This window comes from Larus michahellis, chromosome 10, assembly GCF_964199755.1.
Source record: "Larus michahellis chromosome 10, bLarMic1.1, whole genome shotgun sequence".
Taxonomy (NCBI): domain Eukaryota; kingdom Metazoa; phylum Chordata; class Aves; order Charadriiformes; family Laridae; genus Larus; species Larus michahellis.
This window is the reverse complement of record NC_133905.1, coordinates 5,434,240-5,454,087: the sequence shown is the minus strand read 5'-3', so window position 1 is coordinate 5,454,087 and position 19,848 is coordinate 5,434,240. Positions and strand designations below refer to the sequence as shown.

The window sequence follows — 19,848 nt, the reverse complement described above, 5'->3', positions numbered from 1 at the left end:
TGACTAGGGACAAGAGGCTATTTGATAAGAAAACGGCAGTCATCAAGCGGAACCAATTCTCATTCCCATCATCATCCCGCTCACATGCGGAGCCACAGGGACCTCACTCCGTAATGAGCAGTGTCCTTTCCATAGAGAGAGGTACAGTCCATTAAGAGTTGCTTCAGCCTGCTATATCCCAGTCTGTGATGGAGTAATTGCAGGGATTGCTCAGGTGTGGTGGTGGCCAATGTACTGCTGTTGTTGCTCTACGTCATGGTAGTCCCTGGTGGCCTCTGTTGGGTCAGAGTCATATTGTTGGTATTGGATGTTCATATGGGTACCCGCTGGGATGGCCTTGTGGTGTGTTAGGGAAGTGCTGTGGGACCACACAGCCCTCCTGTGCAACTTGTAGTGTTATCCTTGTTTTGCTGAAGGAGAGCTGGAACACAGAGGGAGTAAACGTCCTCCTTGCTCTTGCTGAGATCTCTAGTCTTGAAGGTGCGGAGTGTTCCTCTCCTGTGAGCCATGAAAATTTCCAAGAGCTCTGGCCATACCTGGTTCAGCTGTGGATATGCTTTAGTGTGGGAGGGTGTCGTGGTTTGGCCTCAGATGGCAACAAAGAACCACATGCTGCTCTCTTGAGCTTCCCCAATACGGGAAGAACCGGAAGAAAAAAAGGCAAAACTCGTGGGTTGAGGTGAAGGCAGTTTAACAGAACAGCAAAGGGAACAAGAAAACAACAGCAATAACAGGGATAGAGGAATGTACAAACATGATTACGGAACCGCCATTCACTGACGGGACCCGGGACGCCCCTGCCCGCTCAAGCGGTGACTTCCTGCCCCCTCCCCGGCAGCTCAGAGTGGGCATGGCTCCCATGGGATGGAACACCTGTGTCCCTGCTGGAGCCTGGGGAGAACTAACCCTATCCCCGCTGGAACCAGGACAGAAGGTAAAGGTGGATTTTGTGTTGCTAGCCTGCGTGGCTGTAGATGGATGATCTCTAGTGCCTTTTGGAGGACTTCTGTTGGGACTGACCAGCTTCCCCTAGTTCAGTCAAGGGTTAGTGTAAAAGCAGAGTTAGTGTCTTGCAACAACGTGTTGCTTAAGGTCATATAATGCCCTGTTGATCAGACTCCTGTACTGGAGATAGCTGAAGTCAAGTACCTGTTTTGGTGTGCTGCCACCATTATCCCTTGGGATTGTTTCTGGCTCTGTAGAGAAGCATACAGTGACTGGTATAAATGCTGGGCTCTGCCAGGAGGGTTGGGACTGCACTGGTCCTTGCTCTGATCATGGGTTATGGACTCCAAGGTGTCCTGTAAGGTTCAGGAGCAGCACAGAATCGTCCCAAGTGGTATGAGAACAGGGCTAAATAGGATCTGATCCCCTGTAAAGATGATGATTCACTGAGTTGTGTGCAGCAGTGGGGCTGGCGAACTGTTTCTGCATTTGCGGCTGCTCATCACTGCCATGGTGGAGAGCTGAAGATCTCTCCCCACTGAGGCTGATAAGACGCCCCACTGCTCCCACTTCAATAAAGAAATGTCCACTGCTCTGCGTAAGAAGGAAGAAACCTGATAATCTGTTCAAACACTGCTGCCTTGCAATAACATACACTTATCTTCTTAGACGCTCACTTGATTGGGATTTTTCCATTGATGTCTGGCCTGATTTATCTGTTTCAAACATGACTGCAAATAAAAGTGGCGCTCATTGAGCTGATCCAATTTGACCTGACAGGGACAAAATGACTAGAGCTGGATGGAAATTCTGTTTTCCAACAGAAAATGACAGTGGAAGATGGGGGAGAGATGGGGGGAGATATGGCTTGGTTGGTATTTTCTACAGAAATGGTCCACTCTTTTTTTTTTTTTTTCATTTCTTTCATGAGCCTGAATATAAGTTTGATATCTTGTTTTTCTTTCCAATGAAAACAAATTTTTGCTCATGCGTGGTGGATATCTTTTTTTTTTGAAAACAATTTGCTTTATTTAGGGAAAAAAAAAACCCTCAATGCTGCTGGAAAATTTTTGACCAGCCTTAAAAAGGTCTAACTTTGTGATATGTGTCTGTGCTGAGTGCATTGGCTCGTGGTTGTGTATGCCTCAGAGCAGCAGGCTTCATTCCTCCAGCGTGGAAGTTTGAAAATGTCATCTGCTATAAACCGCTGGACCCAAATGCAAGAGGATCTGTGGGGGGGTGGGTGGTGGAGCTCATGCACGTTGCATTATTGTCTGTGTAAAGCAAAGTGAAGGTGACCCTTGACCCCAGAGGTGCTGAGTTGCCTCCAGATTGGATGATGTGAGAAAACCCTTGGTGATGGGGAAGAAGGGGTGCCGGGGTCAGAGAAGCAAAATGCATTCGAGCGCAGGGAAGAATTGTCTCCTGAGAAGCAGGGAGATTGTTTCATTTCTCTGCCTGCCCCTCCATTTCACTGGGATTTATTGCTATGAAGATTGCAACTGTTCTCATTAACATCCCTCTCTTCTGCGCTGCCATGGGTCACTATTAACCCCTTCACTGGTGTGTGCACGGGGAGATATGGCAGCTGTTCACACCATCTCAGCTATACTCAGTCTTCAGAAACACCAAAAGGAAAATCTCCCAAACTGCACTAAATCCACCACGTTTCTTGGAAAATGCCCTTGTTCCCCAAGGATGCTGAAGATCATGGTGTGGGGCTGCAGATGCTGGAAGGAGTGTGTCCAAGCGGCGTGTGGCTGAGCAATGGGAAGACAAAAGGCTGATGGCTTTGGGTCTGATCAAAATTGCCGTCCCGTACTTTGTGTTGGAGTAACAAAGTGATGAGACTTTTATGGGGCTGACCATTGTTCTTGGGGAAAAAAAAGCCAGTGGACTTAAATTTTTTTTTTTTAATTAAAAAAGACCCAGCCAAACAGTAGCTTCAGTCTTTCTGTTGAGAAATTGTCAACAAAATGAATTCTGGAACTTTTTCAAGAAAAGAGGGTGTTTTCCTTAGAACAAGTAGCTTTTCTGTGCTGCTGTCTGAGAGAAGACTTGTCTCCTGGGGAAGAGGAGAGGCTCCTGCTACCCACAGTCACTGCTGCCTCTGAGGATATTGCCTTTTGTAGCAGTTACCTTCTGGTGCCAGTGCTCATCTCGCAGCCCTCCCTGATCTGTCATCAGGCCTCCAGGTCACCCTTTGCAGATGTTGTGTTCTATGTGTTTGCCTCCTTTTTTTTTTTTTTTTTTTGTTTAAACGGTTTGGTGGTTAAAGCACATTGAGGACAAGTGAAGTTGTACCTTTTGGTTGGAGTCCCCTGTGCTCGGTCTCTCACGCTGAAATGAAGCTGATGGAAATCTCCTGCATCCCAGCAGGCTGGCTGCAGTTGGCAGGAACAAACACTGTAAATCAGCAAGTCTTTGGGGTTGCGTGGCAGGATCACAGCTCCTCATGTATTAATGCAATTTAGGGCCCAGAGGTACTGAGCTACCTTGTGTCCTGTGGATGTTCAGGTGCTTGGCGTCTTCTCCAGCAACTTCACATCAGCGTTGCTTTACTCCAGGCAGCCCTGCTATAACCACGGCTCTGACCGACAGTAAAAAAGCAGGGAGAGGTTACTAAGAGCCATTCAAAAATCAGATAGCCTCTTCCTTTCAGACAGCTTCATAATTTCTTGCTTGTGTCTGCAGAGAGCTCATCAGCTCTAAGGTAGCTTGGCTGCGGTGTGCAGCCACTGGGTGCCCTTGCTCTCAAATCCGTCCTCATCCCATGCCGAAAGGTCTCTGAGCACCCAGTTTTATTTCGGTGATCACAAATCATAGAAAATAACGCCTCTCTTGAAGGTGCTCCCATCCCCTCCTTCCCCTGTGCTGGCAGCACATTTTGCAAGCCCTCTCCTTGGTGGGTCTGACAGGGTGGGTGGTGTCGCTCCTGTGATATCACCTCTGTGGTACAGAGAGATGAAACCTCTCTGCTACGAAGGCATTGAAAGGAGCCTTTGACAGTGTAGGGCCTTGGTGCTTTTCTCTGTGGGGTCAGCTCGCACCGTGCTCCAGTGGAGCTGCCTGCTCTGGCAGTTCCGCTGATTTTGACTGCGGGGAGTCTGATGGCATCATTTGTCTTCCGAGGTTTTTCCCACTGTATTCTCAGGCCTGGTCCTCCCCCTTCCTGCCACGTGCCAGAGCTAGGAGATCTCTGCGCTATTAGACCTGCTCCTGGGTCTCACTGCACTCTGGAGCTTGCAAGTTGGGTTTTTTTGTTTGTTTTTTTAAAAACAATAAAAAAAATCAGTTGTATGATATCCTGAAATGTGCTTCTCTCCATTCCTAGCACTTGCTGACTCCTGATGTTATAAATATAACCACCATGTGACCTGGAAGGGTAGGGGGGATGATTTTGGGGGTGCTTCTAGGCATATCTGACTATATAAAATAGGAGAGGACACTGAACTGTATCTTCTTGTACTTAAGGTAGAGATAATTTGCCAGTTCCAGGGACTGGAAATAGTGACACGGAGTTACTTCTAATAAAATATCCTCTCGGAGAAGTCCTAGGGAACACGAAGTCTGGCAGCCACTAAAGCAGCTAGTGCAAATTTGGGAGCACTGAGGCTTGTAAGTGAGCACTAAAGGCAAGTAAGGAGTTGTTACTGCGCTAAGGTGCAGCACCAGACACTGATTTAATGACTTGAGTAATGCCTGTAGGGTGAGCAGGAGTTGGAATGAGGAAAAAATTTCCAATTTCCTCCCTTCATTTAGGCTGTTTTGCAAATAATTGAGCTAGGATGCTTGTACTGGATGGGACGGTTTGTGCCTCCACAGAGGGGACCATTCAGTACAACTTAAAGCTGTGTGTGGCAACTGTCCGTTTCCGAGGGGAGACCTGCAGGATAGCATCTCTGCTTGTTCCCAGCCAAAGGAGAAACGCCTCGGTTCCAAGGACGTTGACAACCTTGGAGAGGAGTCTACATTTTCAAGACCAGGTAGTACTTCGTTGTAGAAGTAATGCCAAAAGGACTTGCTGTTTTTTCCCACGCACAAGTCACCAGGGAGAGGAGGGGTGTGGGGATGGCAAAAAGCTTGCGGAGCTTTACGGTGTTGGACGGTTGGTTTTGCTTAATGAGAGATTTAATTGCAGGCTTCCTGCTTGCCGCTAGATGACAGCCTTACTCTGTGCACCAGGGACTTGGTTATCATTATTAGGGGGCAGGGAAATGACACTCTTAAAGGACACGTCCTACCTGTCTTGCTTCTAAATGCCTCCTCGCAAGGCAGGGAGCTGGGCGCAGAGGACCAGATGATGCAGATACAGCCACTGAATGGAGAACGTGGTACTTGAATTTTGGCCATGCTCCAAATGTGGGCAAATCAAAAGGTAAAAGCAAGAAACTACATCTCTTTCAAGAAGGGAAGAATGCATTTGTTCTTAGGAGCAGGGCCACGCTCTTTGGATTGCTTCCGCCAGCCTGACCCAGTGTGGTCTTCAGGCTGGCAAGCTCTGGGCTCTAGGCTGGCTCTCATGGGTGTTCGTGGTGAGTTTCCCTGTGCAGGGACCTGGCAGAGCCTGCTCCTTCCACTGAACAGAGGAAATGACACCAAAGACTCTTCTCTTCAAGCATATCACTAAGGAAAAGTCACGTAATCTCCTGTTGCAGTCCTTGATTGTTTCTTCTCTGCATTTTTCATGTCTTTGGTTTAAGCCATAAAGCTTGCTGACCCCTTTCCTCTTCTCCGTCTTATACACGTGCAGATGCAGGAATCCAGTTGCATAGTGTTATTTTTGGGCAGAGTGTCCCCTCCCCTTCCTTCTGCAGGCTCTTGAGAGCTGGATGCTGCACAAGTGCTGAGGAGGGGAAATGCGAATTACCCAGCTAACGTGACTTTGCATCCTTTTGTTAGGGTGGCTGTAGTATATAAAGTGATAAAGAGATCAGCAGGGCAGGTTTAATTGCATGAAAGCTTTCATACTGCCACTGTAATAGTATCAAACCTGAATGTATGCGTTGTGTCTGAATGGAATGCAAAGTGGAGGAGGTAAAAGAGAGAGTAATCAGGGAGATTTTAATGTTGGCAATATGTGACTCAGCCCTTCTCAAGGGGGGACTTTTGGAGAGGGACTGTCTCAGAGGTTTTGATTCTTTGGTCAGCCATTAAATCATATTCATGCTATACCATGCCTTGCCTCAATGGGTTTGCTTTCACTGCAGTCCCGAGAGCCTTGAGCCCACCTTGCTTGGTGGCCGGTGACACTCCTATCTGAATGTGGCTTTCTGCCTCTGCAAGACTGAAGATGTCCTGTTGGCCTGCTCCTTCTGGCCCTGCTTGAGTACAGCAGGACTGTGCTTTGGCCTATGTTTTGTCTAATGCGTTGTCTGTCCCAGGGGCCTTGTCTTCAGCCAGGGGACCTTGTCTGTCCCAGGGACCTTGTCTTCAGCTAAAGGGAATGTAGGTACCTGCTGGGAGGGATGTCTCAGTGACCAGGAGTGTGTTGCTGTCAGGCTGGTGTTGAAGAAGCTGAGGCGTGAGATCATTATTGATCAGGATCTTCTGAAAGCTCAAACCACTGAACTTATGTCTCATTGAATTCTCTTTCTCTCCCTCTCCTTTCATTTAATCTTTCCCCATTATGCCATTTGCATATGAATTTATTGCTTGTGAAAGGTGCCAGATTATGGATGTTGTAATAGGAGCTGTGATTAGAAATTTCCTTCAGGAGTGTACGGTGTGCTCTGACCTCTGGGCAGGTCACAGTGTGTGTCTGTACTTGCGGTAGGTATATGGGAGAGAATAAATATGTCTAAATTTGAATTCATTCCTTAATAGCTGGAATTTTGCTGTTAGTTTTTCATTAGCAGGGTGTGAATATTCATGTATCTTAGATCTTGTTAAGGTACCTTGCAAACATGTCAAATACCTCTTCTAATTTTTGTGCCTTGTACCAAAGTTTGTGTATTTGCATTTTTGCAAACATTCAGCACAACTTCTTGACCTGAAAATTAAGAGATTGGTGGCACTGCGCCCAGGGGGTGGTCTCCTCTAATGGAAATGTTTCTGTGTAGGTTTAATGGTTTGTGCCATTGGGAAGCTGAGGCAGCAAGCATGCAGCAGTGTTTGCAGAGCCAAGAAGAGATCCCAGGCTTCTGGGGAATTCTTCCCATGCTCCTCAGCATTTCTTGTGTGGATGCAGGATGGTTTTGTGATTAAGGCAATGAGCTGGACCTCAGGAAGCATGGGGATGTACTATGCAGAGGTTGGGTTTGCTGTTTCCTTTTGGGTAACATCCTTCCTGATCTCCGGGAACGCCTGCCTGGGAGTTGGAGCCAATGCAGACTGCAGGACTGAATTCCTATCTCTCTCTTAGGTGCCATCTCTTTATCCAACACTGTGCTGGTTGGAAAGTCTCTATTTCCTCCAGGTGGCCCTGGAAGGCTTGTGCCCAACAGTATCGCTGGCGCTACTGAGTTACTGCCTCCAGGCTGATCCTGGGCACTGGGATGTGAGCACGTGCTGATGAGGAGCAGATTTACGGGTGCTCAGTTCTGCTCTGGAAAGCCTGGTAACAGCTGGGTGCTGCTTCAGTGCACTGAAGTAGGGTTTGACGTATTAAAGCTGTGAACTAATTGAAGTAGGAGCTTAATTTAGGAGACTGGGTGCTTTAAGGCTGTAAAAAGAGCAGATGCAACAGTTGTAGTACTAAATGTCAGAACTTATCTCCTATTTTTTAAGAAAGAATGCTTTGGGACAATATAACCTTGTAGTAGAAGCTTCTCTCTCAAAACAAGGGCCCCAGGATTACTGAGGAATGCAGAGACTAGTCAAAGCTAACACTTCTGATGCACCAGCAAGAATAAAGGAGTAGGGGCCTGCAGTTCACCCAGATGGCACAATGATGAAGAGGAGTGAAGGAAGTAAACGACCACCAGATGTCTCTGAAGACCACCGAGAGACTCTAGTGCGCATGTGGGAGTGGGCAGTAACCTGTAATAATTAATGAACAAGTAATCACTTCTTGGAAAACTAGTGAATATGCGTACATGGTATGTATTTAAAGTGTACATCTAAATCAGTCGGTGCGCGTGTTAGGTGGACCAATGCCCTGTGTGTCCGGCGCTGCAATAAAGAATACCTGCTTAATAGTCACCAAGGCTATTGCATCTTAACTTCAGCGTTTCACTGCATCAGTTCTGGCACCCCAGATGGGACTCGAACCCACAATCCCTGGTTTAGGAACCCACAATCCCTGGCTCAGCCTGGAAGGAGGGTCGGAGGGATGCAGCAGAGCACAGGGAGGGAAGGACGGGCAGATACTGAGCCAGCCCATGAGGGCAGGAGCCTGGAGGTAACGCCAAGAGGCACCAACTCACTGCCGCGTCTCACTGCAGGCTCGGATGCAGCCTCTTGCCTGCAGCGCGGAGCCTGCCCCAGGCAAGACGTGCAAGGAAGAGACACAGAATAATGTAGAGTTCCTGCGTACAGTACGTTACACATGCATACAACAGCAGTGATCTTGTGGTTCCTACAGCTGCCGGATAACCCCTCTCAATCGGTCTTTTCCTGGGTGCGAGCATCGCTATTGTCTGTGTTTTGATTAGGGTGCTAATACATATTTATATTTTACTGCTTTCCACCTATCAGCTGAAGAAGGGATGTGCTTTACAAGTGCTTAGTTAGCTGGTTTTAATGGGCATAACGTATAAATAATAATAATAATGAGAGGGGAAGGAGGTAATACATGGAGTGGAACTCATTAATTACTATTTATTAGTCATTAAGGAGTGAACAAAGTGCTAATTGAAGTGTATGAGCTTGACTAGCCTAGCCATGAGTGTTTTCATACAGTTGTAAGAAAGTCACTGCTTTTCAAAACGCCATTAGAGCATTTTGAATTCTATTAAATATTTTTTCCATCCTTGATTTTTGCTGAAGGCTTGCAAGCTATGATGCACGAAGATATCGGCTAGTAATTTTCAGCAGAACTTCTAGCCTCCTAAGATTTTTTTTTTCTTTTTTGGAGACTCATCCTTACATTTGAAATACTGTTTTGTTTTGTATTTTTTTTTCACTAGATAGAACATGCCTGTCTCCACAAAACCCCCCCACCTTTTGTGTTCCCCTGAGTGTCATGTCCTTTCTGGGCCAGATTCTGATTTTGCTCCCACCTTTCTGTATTTGCAAATATACTTTATATTTATGGACAGAGCTGGGTGATGTCCCTAGGTGTTCCTGTGTGCTGCTGCCTTCATGTGTGTGCACAGGCTTGTGTGCAAACGTCTGTCTCTTCATTATGAACGGCTGTTGTAGGTGGCATGTTTTGCTGTTTATTTACAGTTTGTTACCCGTCCTCATTCTGTTTGAGGGAATTGCTCGGTAATGCTGATCACTGCTCTGCTTTGTTCTTTACAGCTGCCTTTTCTTCTCCTTCTCCTGTGTCTTTTTTTTTTCATCCTTTCCATTATTTGGATGCTGAATTGGGATTCTCCTTGCTTGTGAGAATGACTTTCTAGGCATGAGATATGTGGCAGCGCATCTTGGAGCGTAGCAGACCCGTAGGCTCGCCTGCCAGGGCTGCGCTCCCCGCCCCAAGGGGCACATTGCGAGATGCCCCTGGCCTCGATGCCCTCCTGCTCTGATGCTGCTTGACAGCTGCGATCGTGTCCAGGAGGAGCGCATCTCATCCCTTTGCTCTCGTTTCTGGGTCTGTTGTGAAGAACGAAGCTTTCCAGCACATTAAATACGCTCTCGGGAAACACGAACAGAAAGCGCTGTCTCCCAGCTGCGCATCGGATTGCAGCGGCTGAGCCTAGGGCAAGCCTTCGCCTTGTGCCGAGGGCTGCTGTGGGGCAGTCGCTCGTGGGTGCCCTTGAGGGAAGTTGTGAGTGCTGTGGGAAATGGTTTTGTTAGTCCCAGCAGTGGCTTTCCAGCTCTCTGTGCTGGTGATGCAGTGTCTCCACAGGCTGTCTCCCGGCTCCCACTGAGCCAAAGGATGGTGGCTGTTTGTCCTGGCTTTTCAAGACCTCGTCTTGTAACTGGGCTTGGAGATACACGGAGCTTTTGGCTGGGGAACCCAAAGGTGACACTGGCTGCAGCGCAAGGGAGACAGACACCGGGGACTTACTCTTCGTTTTCCAATGGAGAAGTAAGGGATTGGATGAAAAATCCTGACTATGCTAAAACAGAAGGCCTCAAATCTATGTGCTCTTCTCTTCCCCATCCTCTGGTCCCTTGCAGATGTCTAAGGGAGGAGGATGAACCTGTCTATCAGTGAAGAGCAGGGCAGGGGTGCTGTACAGACTGTAACCTTACTAGGACTGGACCATCTACTCTAGTCCATTTTACACCATTTGTAGAGTGCATGATTCTGTCGAGGACTAGGGCCCCTGGACACACTGTCAAAGTCTTATGTTGTTGTGTTTGTTGCACGCATGTTCCTCCCCTCTGGCAGAGAAGCAGGAGAACGCAGCTGGCAGGGGTGGGCACAGGTTTCACCATGTCCAGCGATGCTCCAAGCCCAGCTGGCTGCAGGCAATGAGCATGGTCATTCCCGCACTGCACCCACGGTGTGGATTCAGCAGCTCCTGTCTTTCCTTCCAGATGAACAGCATTGCCAGGATTTCTGAGCATGCACAGCCCCTCTTGGAGGAACATCTCCATCTGTATTGAAGTTTGCAGCTGGACTTTGGTTGTTCCTTTTGTTTGTTTGTTTTAATATTAGCTTGTTAATTATCCTAAAAAAGAAATCTGTGTTTGTTCTTCTAAAAATAACAAATCCTTAAATGCTTTTGTGCCTGAATAATCTCAATTTGGCGACCCACAAACCATAGGCAGAAGCATAAAAGAAATAATTTTCTTTTTCTCTTAGGAGCCAGATGGCTCAGTTCAGTCTCCGTGACATTCTCCAAATGAAATTGTGTCGTAGAGGTTCAGCGAGAAACTCATTTCAGGAGTTTGGGAGAACTCTGGAAGGGTGGAGGGACCAAAACCACAAATTATGTATCTCAACAGGGGAGAGGAGAGAAGATGTGGGAGGGAGAAAGAAAATAATTATAACACAGGATTTATTCTAAGCCTTTCTTTCCTTTTTTCCTTTGCAAAGAAATTGCAAAATTCAGCACCCACATTTAATAGCAAACTTGTCAGTCTGTAATTCTTGGCCTGAAGTTGTTAATTGAACAACTCCTTAAAGCTGTTTGCAATTCATGTTGTGGCAACCCACTACATACATCAGCTGGTGATGCTGCGCTTCCCCATATGTGACCACGGCAGCGTGAATTTGGAACAGCGCATTTGAACATAACGTTTGCAGATGGATAGCTGTATGGCTGGGAATTTGTAGCCCGCAAATATTTGAGTGGCTGAGTGTAAAATTTGCTTTTGCCTGAGTGTTCGCACCTGTAAAGCTGAAGCATTAGAACTGGTACTGTGAGAAAGACTTAAGTTTGAAGAAAGGAGAGGAAGGAGGAAGAGGATGGTTCAGTTCAGTCACTGGGAACATCTGTAGCTGAGAGCATCGCTGTACTTGAAGGCAAGAGGGGCAGAGCGAGGATTTTGTAGAGGAACTGAGAGTGTAGGAAGGGGAGAATGGACTTCAGCCTGATCAGCTGTTGCTGAGGGCTGATGGGGCAGAAGGAAATGGCTGACCCCGCGACGTAGGTAGAGGATCTGGATGTGATGGAGAGGCATGGGGTTCCTGCAGCCCTCTGGCTGGCCGGGTTATTGCGCACTACCCAAGCTGGGAGGTGGTTTTGGTGGGTGAGAAAGGTGTGTGAGATCATCAGCAGAGCCATGGGAAATTCTGGTAGCTCTAAACTATGGTAACTCTCTTACTTTTAGTCATGTGCATCGTATTTTAGCAGAGAATAAAATTGCTGTCTGGAGTAGATGAGTGCCATGGGAACAGCTTGGTTTTATCTGCTCCAGTAGTGCAGGGCTGGAAAGCAGAAGATGGAAGGAAAAGGCTGGAAAGGCCTCAAGGACTGATACATTTTAAAATGTACAAAGCCACGGAGTGGGATCTCTGGCGCTTATATCCACTCATCAGTGATAATTTCCATCCTATTTGTAAGGATGATTTCAAGCTCACTGTGATGTCTATGCTACTGCGTCATGAAAGCAGGGGCTGCCTCTGGTGTCTTGGGCATTCTTGGACGGGTCTGTTAACCATCCCATGCCTCAGTTTCCTCATGATGGACAGGAACGTTGGTTCTTCTTTTAGGATGTGTTTTGGCATCATCTACTACAATACTTGTGAAGGTAATAAATATTGTCCTGCTGCTATGGGGTCTCTGGGGGTAAAGGGGGTATATGGAGCAGGAGATGTCACTGCAGGAGGACGTCTGCTCAGAGGATACAACACGTGGCAGAACAGAAAGCTGAAGAGTAAAAGAAGGAAACGAAAGTGTGTTCTTGTTTATTCTCTAAACAAATCACTTCCCCCCCCCCCCCCCCCCCCCCCAGGGCAAAATAAAGTACAATTAATGTAACAAAGTCTGACACATTAACAGAGAGGTGCAAAGGTTTGTGAAGCTGTGGAAGTAATTGCTTTGGCTCTTGCACTGGAGCTTTAGGATAGCTGAAGAGCTGGATGATATTTTTTTTTTTTTTTCCCCTGCCTCTGTCATTGTCTCCTTGTTCTGTGCATCACCTAACACAAAACATCATCCCTGCAGGCTTTGGAAACTGCGATGAATTGTCATCTCGCCATTACTGGCTTTTCCTGTAACAGCCACTTTGCGTTTCCATGGCCTGCAGCTGCCATCACTGACTTCCCAAAGAAAGGAAGGAGTGTTCTGTCCTTTTGCCACTCAGTGCCTAGATTATTTTATGCCCTTTTCTCTGGGAGGGTGGTGGTGGTGCATTTGCTTCCATGCCAGGAGAAAGAGTTTATTGAGAGCTTTGTCACTGTCGTTACTTTGCCGTGTGCTGGAATCGGTGCTGTGCTTTATGAATTTCCCCCTTTCCCTCCTCCACTATGGGCTGTCCTTCCAGGTCACTTAGTTGGGCGGCCTCTGGAGGAGCCCCCGAGTCTTTGGCAGCACAGGGTTGAACTCCTCTGGTCTGTCTTCCCAAGTCCGTCTTCCTAAAAGTAACAAAAGCAAAAAGTTGTTATCCTCTTTTTGCCGGGGAGGGTGTCGAGGCAAGGAGGGGTTCAGTGGCATAGTGGAGGTTGAGGCAAAGAATGTATTTTAGGCTGAGGAAGGAAAATTCTTGCTATTGGCTGCCCTTTGTCATGTGGCCTTTCCTCCCTTCTGTGATGAAAGATCACAAAATGTGACCTCCTTCAGTTAAAGTTGACTCTCTTGGGAATTTTTGGATGGTAAAATGATCACAGTCCTGGAATCCCCCTGCTCACAGCTGGGAAAAAGGCACCCATGAAGGTGGTCTGTGATTAGGTATGAAAATGTAGCTCTGTGGTTAGGCCTGTTAAGCCTCGCCTGAAATGCGCCTAAAAAAAGCTGGGCTGAGGGAGTAGTATTCAAACTTGGATAGTTTTGTTAGGTGCTGTGATCAATGACACCAAAATACTGCAAGCTCTGCCGAAAGTCACAAATTTCCTAGATTTAGCTGTCCCTGTGCAACATGCAGCACACCAAGTTGAGAATTGCTATGAGATGAATCTTAACTTGAAGAGAAAGGTTTCTTTGGATTTTAAATAAAGCTTTCCACTGGGATACTAGGGCTGACCTGGAGATTTAAATCCAGCCTTTACCCCTTGAATATTGAAGTGGTTCAGATATAAAGTTATTTTTTTATGTGTGGCCACTAGAGTCATGTGTGCCAGCAGCTTCCATGACAAGAGCTGTGCCCTTGAGAAACTGCGATAATGTCCTGTAGGCCCACGACATACCGTCTTACAACCTGCTGTGACTTACGAAGAGTCATTGCTGTTTGCTCCTAGGCAGTGTTGGATTTTAACCTGCTCCAGAGGTGAGGGACCTTGCGTCTCCTTGTCCCTTCTCTGAGTGTCCTATCATCCTCAGAGAGGAGTGAAAGATGGCTTTGCTCTAATAGCCGCTGTGTTCTTTGAAGGTAGGTGAAGTATGTGAGGTCTAATTTGTTATTTTATTTAGCTCTGCCAGGAGGATTTGGACAGTTTGGTTCAATGTTATTGATTTTTTTGTGTCTGATATTTAACCTATGGCCATGGAACCTCTCTCCTTGATGACCTCTCTGAACCAGCTCTGCAGTGCCATGTGGTGGAGCTGTCTTTGGACGGATGATTGGTTTTGAGTCTTGGTGGCCAGGGAGGAAAAGTATAGTGGAAAACCGATGCTGATGAGCAGTGAAGGATTAGCTAGGGAGATTGCACGCTGTAAATTTGCATTTCTTTTCCTTGATAGTCCCAGGAAATGCAGAGAAAGAGGAAGCATAGACATCAACAATAAAACCAATAGTATAAGCTGATTTTGAACTTCAAAGAAACATCCAGCTAGTGTTTAAGGCAAAATTACAGGCCTTGTTATCCAAGCTCATCAGTGCCGTGGGTCTGGTGTCTTTGGAGCTGTGCAAGAATAGGTTAGCTTCTGTTTGCTGTATATATCATTAATGCCAAAGCCAGTGTGGTTCTGACTTTTTCAAACATAATGTTTGGCAATGACGCACGAAGCAGAAAGGAAGTTGTTTGATTTCCCCTTCCACCATCCACCCCAATAACCAGCCTTGGCTTTTTTTTTTTTTCGTGTTGTCAGCTCAGGAAAAATCATGTTGAGACTTTAAATGGAGCAAATAGGATGAGACAGTCATTAGGAGGGAAAGAATTTAGGAATGTTAAAGCTGTTTGAGTTTGTTTTTAGAGTTGTACAGTGGTGACATCTTATCAGATGTGGTCAGTACTGGATGGGAGACACTGTAGAAGCTGGAAGTGGCAACTGTAGTGATGCTGGTGGGGTTACCAGTCTCTTCAAGGTGGGACTGAACTGTTGCGGGCAGGAGCAAGGAGTCTTTTCTCCTTGGCGTAAATATCTGAGGGAGCCAATTGCAGGATAAAGACCACTTGCTGGCACTGTTCTGTCTCCGAGTGCCCCCTAAACTGGTTAAGGGGGTAGTCAGATCTCACACTGGTCTTGAGAGCTCTGTTATTATCCAAGAGAAGTAGTTCCTGAGTAGCAAGGACCCAAGCTCTTAAGGGTTTGAGGCTCATACCTAGAGCCTCTGATTGGGGAAACAGCTGGCAAAGCTCACTCAGAGCTGAAGCATCTAGAATCAGGAGTCCTGGAAGATGTCCTGGGGGATCAGTTAAACGCTTGACATATGAGATGCCATGGCTAGCAATTTTTTGCAATCTTTCCCACAGCTTTCTTGCTGCTGTGAGCAGGAGTATGCAGAAACCAGCTGGTCCTCATCCAAACTGGTAGCTCGCAGGAACACAGGGTGGCTGGTAGCATGCTAGAAGCCACAAATCCAAATAAGTCGAATTCTCATCTGTTATTTGATGATCAGTCACTGAAATGAAAGTGGCTTCTGTCCCAGCCCTACTTTACACTGTGTGTCCATTTGAAACTTGTAAGAGATGTTCAGAGTTTCTTTACTTAGTTTTTTCATGGAGGTCATACCTGTGACTGAACTGAACCTTCATTATTCAGTGCTCTATTGAAAGCCCACAGAGATCGGTGGAGAAACTCCTGCTGACTTTGAGTTGTGGCTCTTGCTCCAGTCTGTGGTCTCCGTTGCATCTTCATTTGGGATGTTTGTGCCCCAGATGCCGTGCTCGTTGCTGTGTTCTCTGGATGGCCTCACTTGCAACGTGCAGGGCACTTGCGTTGTTCATCAGACATCAAAGAGATTATGAATTTGATGAGTTCAGTCAAGTTTTTGACTTGGGAGCCTTTTTTTTTTTTAAAATGTAAAAGGATATAGGCAGCAGAGATATCAGTTCATTCTTCTACCAGTTCATTAACTTGGTTTAATTCACTATCGCTTTACTTGGCAAAGCACGTTTTGGCAGCTGAAAGGCCTAACCTATTGGAACAGTGCTTCCTGCTCCTCACCTGCATCGATTGCCCTTTCGACATTGTCACTGGGAATGGGGAATAGGGTGGTAATGCCACGTGAAATGTCAAGCACACAAATGCTCTATTAGTTTGTACAAGCAAAGCGCGGGTTGTACAGAGCACCTTTGCTTAAAGGCTACACTTGAAAGCAAAATCCACAATGAAATAACGGCAGGGCTGTGGTGTCAGCCTACGCTGGGCAAGAAGTTCAAAGCTGTTGCTGCAGTGGGTATCTCCTTTGTAGAGTGTCCAGCTTTCAGTGGCTGGACATTCAGGCTCTCCTCTCAGGAGTGAATGAGGGGTTAGGTTTTCCTTTTGAACAAGGGCTTAGCTCCTTCCCAGCTGACACCAACCTGTTTGGACATGGGGCAGTGCCAGGCAGTGGGCAGGCTGCAGGCCAGGTGGCTTCCTGGGGTGATGGAAGTCCAACCCAAGCTATTGTCTCTTACGATAGTGCTTTTACCTTCTCCTGGGGCATCTTATCCATCATGTGATGTCCAGGAGAGGTGACACGGAGACATGGGCTGCCAACACAGCATGGTCCATTAGGGAAATAGTCTCATTTTCCCAGGGACCTTTGGGGAAGATGGCAACTGACCACGGTCTGTGTTTTAGTGGGAATGGAAACAGTTATCCTCTTGTTTTGTAGGGATGCTTGACCCAAGAAGAGCCCTGCATTTTCTGATCCTCCTCTAAAATCAGTGATGGTCACTTTCTTGAGCTTTTGTAAGCTCTTTTGAGCTTTCATATGCAGCCTTATTTTTGCTCGTGTAATGCTAGTCTGGTTTTGTTTAACCAAACCTGGTTACCACAAAGGGAAAGCACAAAACTTAGTAAACTTTAAAATGTGCCTAATAATCATGTAAAATAAACTGAAAAGGCTTATTATTTTATTGAGGAGCAGTGGACCTTGTTAATTGAAGGCACTAGTAATGAGATACAAAGTCTTTCCTTCACAGGCTTTACACATTGCCAGGCTGAATTTAGTCAGACTGTGTGACAAGCGTGTCCCAAGTAACAGTTCATCTTCTCTCATTCTCACCTGAAGCCAAAATAAATCCTCTGTTGACGTCCCAGTTGTTCTGACAATAATCAGGATGCTACCGACAGTCAAGGAGGCTATCAAGAAGAATCAGCAGTAGGGGAAGAGCCCGTGACTGCTTCTGCAACGGAGACTATTTACGTAGGAACCCCTCAGGAATAAGTGAAAGGTGAAGCACTTGAGCTGATGGTGTGATGCGCCAGGGGAATTGTAGGGGCGTAGCAATGTGTAGGGGCCTCCGGTGACCTTTGGAGTTCAAAACAGTAGTGAGGGAATATGCTTTCTCTGCCTGCAGTCTTCTCTGGAAGTGATGGATGAACACCTGTGTGTAAGTTTAGATCCACGTTTCCTAGACCACGCTTAGGACTGATGCATTTATTCATGGTGGTGGAACCCCGGAGGAGCTTATGCATTTAACATTAGCCAGAATCTAATCTCCACAGACTCCACTGAAGGTCTGACCCATTTTTAACATCAGTCAGGTGGTTGTGATGCCTTCTACAAAGGTTCTTACAATTTTGCTTGAAACTAGCAATAGTTTCAGGGAAAAAGTCACTGTAAGATGAACTTTTATTTAATTTCTTTGCCATTTTAACATTCCAGCTATCGGAGCTTGAGAGTGACGACTGAGCATTTCTAAGTGTTAGGACTGGGTGCTTGTGGCTTCTGACCTGGCTGTTTTGGGCATGAATGTGAAAAGAGACTCCTTAAAGAGAGCGCAATCCCTTTGCACTGGGTAAAGACACTGCAGGAAAATTGTCTCTGCTGGAATATTCTGGCATTTGCACCTTCGTTCCTGAAGTAAAACACTTAGCGGGGGGAGAAAAGCAAAACTGAATAACCATTTCTGAACCTTTTGGAAGGACGTGCTCTGTTTTCAGCCTCAAGTTGGGCAAATACCTTATTCTCTGGCATAAATTGGAGGGCACTGGTTGAAGCTGTTACATTTTGTGAAGATATGATGAAGTTGTTGGGTTGGTTAGCTGGCTTTTTGTTTTAGCTTTTTAATTTATGGTGAAATATGGTGAAATGAAGCCATGACCACTTTGCCCTTTTAATAATTGGACACTTTAGTCACTTTATATCTCTTTCTTATATCACAGATGAGATTCCATCTTCTCCAGAAAAACAAGCATGTGTTGTTTGAGCTAAAATAGGGGAGGATATATGGCAAAGGAGCAATCCTGAATCGCTCCACTGGAGGGAAGTGTTTGACATGCAGTGTCGAAAGTATCAGCCTAATTTTTTTCCTTAAATCTAGATTTTTATTTTTTTTTCTCTCAAGTGCATATGATGGGAAACTGGGAAACTGTGCAGCAGAAAAGCAAGCACTAGCCTTGTCTGCAGACTCTTTCAGCAAATCCTGTGCCCCTGCTTTCATCTCAAAATAGATGCTCTAGTTTTCCAAGACCACTTTTGTTTGAGATGCTTAAACTTAGGGGTGAGGAAAAAGAAGTCCAAATAACAGGTTTGGGGGAACTGTTGCTTTTCAGAGCTGATTGAATTACTGTCGTTATCTCTTTTGACCTACACCTTTGACATTTGAGTGAGTCTATGATATTTTCTTTCAAGAGATGGTGAAAACATCGGTTATGTCTTCCTAATGACAGACTAATGACTTCTAGAGACTGAAAGGACATGTTTCAGCTCTTACTTGTAATTGTTCTCTGCCTGCCAATGAAGTCCTGTTCCCAAATGTTTTCTCAAGCTGTGTTAGCTGGTACTAGCATTTCTGTTACTAAAAAGCTTGAATCAGGAGAACAAAAAAATGTAGAAAGTAGCCCTGGAAAGTGTGTGTGTACTTAATGACAAATTGCAGAGTGTGGCTCAGTGGTCGTGACGGTGCTGACTGTGATTTTGGCTGAACCCTCTCAGGAATGAAACCTGTGACGGATGAACGTTGCCAATTTGACACAGGTTTTCTCAGGCAAGTGGGGCTTGAGGTGCTCTGCTCCCCATCTCCTTTGCAGGCAGGACTAAGCCCTCAGCAAAACTAACATCGCCTGACACTATAAAAACATTTCCAGGAGATCCCAGTCCCGGTACAGCTGTATCCAGTGGTGAAACAGATGTTTTCCACCAGAAGGTGTTTGATTTCTGAGTGGTAATAGACGATCAAGCCGGGCCCAGCCTCTGTTAGCACATCCTGTGGTGTCAGGAGACACGAGTACGCTAGTGGTCACTGTTACGTTAAAGCAGCATCAACTGTATGAAATATAATAAGATGGGTCGATTAGAGAGGATGCTTTGTTGGTATTTGAGAAACGTTGATTTAATTCTCTGCTTTTTCAGAAGTTCCCTCTGACCTTGGATAAATCGCCAAGGGAAGCCCCAGCCCCATCTGAGATTTTGCACCCAGAGGCGGTTCCTGGCTGGGTCTATGTCTTTGGGGATGTACAGCCCACAGAAAATCAAGATGCGGGAACGTCTAGGGCTGAATCCAGGTGTTAGCCTCTGTGTTTCAATTACCTGTTTGCAACATAAGGACGGCAGCTAATGGCACTCCCTTGGGAAGACTGTGAGGATAAATTAATTTAAGGTGGTGAGTGGAGAGAGGTGATGCTGCGGAGAATAGAGAGTTAATAGGAGTGAGCTAGAGTAATGCCTGAAACCCAGTTTTAGAATTAAGACACAGGTTAAAAATTTGGGATACATGTTAATGCAGACGTTTGGTTGTAGATTATCTCTTCTCTCTTCTGTGAGCTGACAGTCTAGCTCCCTCTTGCTCATAACTGCAGAATTATCTCCTCCAGTCACCGCACACAGAGTGTTTCAGTGGTAACTTCTGATTCTGAGGCAGGAAAGTGACTGCAGGAAAGTACTGGAGATACTTCTAGCACTGTCTGAGCAATCGGCACCGTGCGGGCTGGT

The 19,848-nt window shown here is 46.2% G+C and overlaps 1 protein-coding gene across 2 annotated transcripts in view; it reads left to right on the top strand.

Moving 5' to 3' along the window:
• Positions 1–19,848, top strand: part of GRIP2 (glutamate receptor interacting protein 2) — a 295,620-nt gene that overhangs the window by 79,704 nt on the left and 196,068 nt on the right. The window lies entirely within an intron of this gene.